Consider the following 5,272-nt stretch of genomic DNA (forward strand, 5'->3'; position numbering starts at 1 on the left):
ATGGAAGCAATTGCTTATCCTCTGTGACATCTTCACAAGGAACAAACATTTTAGGCAACAGTTCCAGAAACATTTCAAAGAGAGTCCTGATAGCAGACAGTTTATCATGACGTCACCTAGATGTTCGATCTTCTTTTGTTGTCAAATCTGAGAAATCTGCTAATTGTATGGAAATGCTGAAGTGACATTGCTGTATGATAAACTGATCGAGCATTCGTGTTGTCCCACAGCTCTTCAAGAGATTTTACAGAAGATCTGTACACACCAGCTACTATGAAACAAAGAAGGACTCCGCCTTCAGGCCACAAGTGGCCCATCGGAACCATCCGACCGCCGTGTCATCCTCAGCTGAGGTTGCGGATAGGAGGGGCGTGTCATCAGCACACTGCTCTCCCAGTCTTTATGATGGTTTTCTTTGACCGGAGCCGCTTCTATTCGGTCGGGTATCTCCTGAATTGGCATCACGGGGCTGAGTGCACCCCGAAAAATAGCAACAGCGCATGGCGGCCTGGATGGTCACCCATCCAAGTGCCCGCCACGCCCGACAGCGATTAACTTCGGTGATCTGACGGGAACCGGTGTATCCACTGTGGCAAGGCCGTTGCCCACCTAATATAAAAAAATCCTAAATAAGCCTTCAGTTCCTGACTTGTAATAGCAGTGAAAGTCGCATCTTTAACTTGTGATACTGGAGTAGTTTCTCTGTTGGTTTCATTCAAAACCACTATCAACTTATCTTCAGTTATGAACAGTGATAATGACGCACGTTCGTTTCGTTAATCCGTTGAAGATCAAGCTGCGTAGGTCCTGAAGTAGGGTGGAGAATGTTAGCAGCCCGAAAATAAAAATGTAAAATAAAGAGAAGTAAACTAAACTAGGATTAAAGACAATGCAGTAAAGTAAATTACAAATAAATATAATGAAATCTAAACCTGACAATAAGTAAACAGTTAAGATACTATGAGTACAAGCCTCAAGAAGTGATGGATGATAGCTGGAGCGAGTTTCGCATCTTGGACCACAACGTTGACAAAATGATTCAAATGGCTCTGAGCACTATGGGACTTAACTTCTGAGGTCATCAGTCCCCTAGAACTTAGAACTACTTAAACCTAAATAACCTAAGGACATCACACACACCCATGCAGGATTCGAACCTGCGACCGTAGCAGTCGCGCGGTTCCAGACTGTAGCGCTTAGAACCGATCGGCCACCTCGGCCGGCGAACGTTGACAGCTCAGGGCACTAGTCACTAGACCATGACGCGATGCAATAGTAATAATAGTAATCCCATAAAACACAGTTACATACAATATATTTGTTATGCTCACCATGCTCTTCACTCTGCTGGAGGATTTGCTGACCACTCTGTACATTACGTCACGTATATACATCTCCCACAACATTGGTTTCCTTAGACAACGATACTCTACCTTCCTCTCCTTCAATCACATCACACCCCTCACTTTCAGCCGATATGTTATCATCATCAGTTGAACTATCAAGAAAATTTTGAAAGTCAGGATCACTGACAGGATCATCTATCATTTCATAATATAAACTATTCAAAAGCCTTTCTAACTGATCATCACTTAGAAAACGTCTAGCCATTTTGACACACAGAGCCAGAATAATAATGTAGTTATTATACTTGCACCTGTTCTTACAACAATATGAAATTCCTCTGAACCATTGTAGACCATACGACAACAACCACGTTTATTAAAAATAAAATTTTGTTACAATTTAAATGACTATTTCTGACTGGATCAAAACAACGCATTCACAGTAAGTGTGCCAAAGCTGTGTGTCTTCCAAATTATTTTAAATTTGAAATAAAAATTGAGGACAACATAAATCATTACATATCTGAGGATTATCCAAGCTCCTGCTAAAGTATGAATATTAGTTGCGGTTTTATGTCAGTTTTAGTGAACGAACTGGGTCATTTTGAACCATTCATAATAGGAAGGTTAACTTATCAGTCTGATGGAACCTCAAACATAATTCGTTTCATTTTCTAATCCACCTCTAATAGCAATAAATTCCAGAAACATTTCTGCCAAACAGCGTGTGGTAACGTCAAGAACAGAACAGATTTTGCTCGAGGGTTTCCTAGCGTCACAGCAGTTACCGGTTACCGGCCACACGCCTCCTGCCGCCAATGTCACATACCTCCAACATGTAAACGTGACACGGTACTATGACTCTCTTCATCAATGGTCATTTTGAAGAGGCTTAAAAATCAGCCGACCAGTTGCAAACAAAATTTTATTAGCTAGGTTTCGATATTTGTAAAAATATCTTCTTCAGAAAGAGTAGGCCTTGTTACATCACATGGTGGTACAATTGATTAGATAAAGCCGAGCGGCTCTTGTCATAAGTAAAATTGACAAAACGAGAATTATACCAAGCCATGGCCTTAGGTAGAAGCCATATTACGTGCTCGTATATCGTACACTAGCGAGCGCTTAAGCTTTCGTAGTGCTAAGCGGAAGTTTTTTCTTTTTAGTGACGTTGTTTTACCTTAAATTTGCTCTTCTTTCCCCATGCATCTATAACAGTGATCTTTTTTAAACAGAACTATACCTTCTGCACGCTGAATTTATGGACGGTATTACTCTGTCGGCAAATGAATTAGTAATTTTATACGTAGTGTATACCAGTAAATCTATTATATTTTAGTAGCCTTGTAGAAGATATTTCATTCTTACTTTAACGTAAAATGTTGTTGTTCAACGCAAGCAAGACGCAGTTCTTACGCGCATGTATTTAGCGCCCTCTGCAGCCAACTTCTTCCTGCTCGCTTGAGCCAGTGTATATGTAACAGTTGGCCTTAGTCTCTGGCGTGATGTACGCATAACTTGAGCAAATATTTTAATCTCTGACTCTTATTACAAATTTACGTCGACAAGAGCCTCTACCTGTGGGTATTTACTAGTGAGCATTCATTTGAAGTACGATATATGTAATCTGGCTGTTCTCTAAAGCCATGGCGTGGACTAATTCTTGTTTTGTCAACTTTGTATTTCACAAGAGCCGCTCGGCTTCATCTAATCTAGTGGCACATCAAGTGGTGCAACAAGGCCTACTCTTTCTGAAGAGGATATTTTTATAAATATCGAAGCCTAGGTAAAGAACTAATAAAGCTTTGTTTGCAACTGGATGACTGATTTTTCAACCTGTTCAGCTTTAAACAGATGTTGTTTCGCAGGCATGTTTAAGATTTTCAAATGGTGATTTTCATATTTGAAGTATTTACCTCACAGTTACGATTTGGGTATTCCATCCCTAAGACTTAAGAACGTTGTTCAAGTGTGATGAAATGTAGTCACAAGTGGAAAAAATGTCTAACATTTGCGACATATAGTTCGCTTTGGGTTTTGTAGAGGAGTGATGGCAGCAGAGGCAGCTCTGAACCATTTTATTGTGTGTGGGGCGATTTCCTTTGGGCAGAAAACGACAGAAAAACAGTTTTTGCTTCAAGAAACATCGTTGTGGTAGGAATGATTTAACACATTTAGCGAACCTCGATAACAGACACATGCGATGAAGTGCGACCTTTTAAGCGTCGCGCGACATTTGCATTCAATAGACAAGATTCAGAAGTCTGGATCAGTATTACTGCGTGCTCTAATTGAAAACAACGAAAATCAAAGACATTACAACTAATATATCTTTGCTTGATCATCATAAATACGTTCACTGAAATTTCCATGCAGTATTGCTACTGATGACTAGCTGTGATGACTTTATATTAACTTCTTAAGGAGGATTAATGGCTGAGCCCTAACAAAAGACATATATTCGAGAAAAGGGCGGTGACAACATAATATTTCGCTCTGGTCGCTGAAAAAAGGTGTCGTGCATTACTAATATATCAGGTAAAGTTTGTAGGCTAATTCTGTGTCACCAAGGAAGTAGCTCGTCGGTCACAGGGTTATCAAACATATCCTGCATTGCTGCCAAGATTAATTTATACGGTAGAGCCCCGGCAATTCGAGCTAGTTGGAACTGAGGCCACCTCGAACTACAAAACGTTTGGATAATACGGAAATATCACCAACTCAGTGGTTAAATCATGAATAAATGTTAAATGATCACAACAGTGATTTAAAAAATAAACAAAAAAATATAGTACATAACTGTGTTGTAAGTGCACATATGGGCACGCATTTCCAACCTGCAAAAATATAAGTTACATTTTTAAGAAATTGTCCATAGTCATTTCTTTATTTTTTTTAGCAGCAGTCTCGCACCATCTTTTAAGAAGTATGGTGTCAGGTGGAGTAGCTTCGGCTTGCTGCTCTATAAAACGCAGTGTCACATCTAGCGCTGCCGAACCGTAGAAGTGAGTGATCACTGGTACAGTTTCTTCAGGCATACCTACGGTCGCTGGTTCGAATCCCGCCTCGGGCATGGATGTGTGTGATGTACTTACGTTAGTTAGGTTTAAGTAGTTCTAAGTCTAGGGGGCTGATGACCTCAGAGGTTAAGTCCCATAGTGCTGAGAGCCATTTCTTCAGGCATTCCTCGTCGTCACTGTCTTCAGCGGGTTCACTGACCATTTCTACAATTGGAAAATCGGTCACTTCAAACTGTCCATCACTGTTCATCCATTCTGGAACGTCACTCGGATTCGCATTTCCACATCTAGAAAGCTTTTTCATCAGTTCTACCAACGGTAGGTCATCTTCATCTGTGGTGTAGATATCCGTTTCAAACTGTAAAATCTGCTTCCAAGATTTTCTTAGTGTTTCTGCCTTTATTTCAGACCATGAATCGGCTATCCAGTAAACCACGTCTTTAGCGTAGGTTTTTTTAGAAATTCTTTGTGGTTCCTTCACCTTCTGTTGTTTGTAGAAGCGTCTGAGGCAAACGACTCGCCGATACCTTTCTTCCAAGGATTGTAAAACGCCTTGGTCTAAAGGCTATGTTAAACTCGTCATCTTATGAGGTAAAAGCAATGCGCGAGTACCCTCACATTGCAGTTCTTCCTCATCAGTGAGTGAACCAGCGTCGTCAACAGTTAAGATTGCTTTGAAAGATAAGCACTTTTTCTGTAGGTACCTTTTGGTCTCTGGAACAAAATAATCTAAAAATCACTTCTTAAAAACATTTTTATCCATCCAAGCGGATTTTTGATGAACATACGTAACAGGCAGTGCAGAAGCAGTGTTCTTTATCTTAAAAAAATGGCACTTGTGTTAAAAGACTTCCGTATTACCCGCAGCTTCAGTTTCTGGTCTCCAAATTGCATTCGGTGCAGCAA

The 5,272-nt window shown here is 40.3% G+C and overlaps 1 pseudogene; it reads right to left on the reverse strand.

Annotated features, from left to right (window-relative positions):
• Positions 1 to 488: 488 nt before the first annotated feature.
• On the reverse strand, positions 489 to 606 carry LOC126472050 (5S ribosomal RNA; annotated as a pseudogene).
• Between the last annotated feature and the right edge of the window lie 4,666 nt (positions 607 to 5,272).

This window comes from Schistocerca serialis, chromosome 3 (genome assembly GCF_023864345.2).
Source record: "Schistocerca serialis cubense isolate TAMUIC-IGC-003099 chromosome 3, iqSchSeri2.2, whole genome shotgun sequence".
Taxonomy (NCBI): domain Eukaryota; kingdom Metazoa; phylum Arthropoda; class Insecta; order Orthoptera; family Acrididae; genus Schistocerca; species Schistocerca serialis.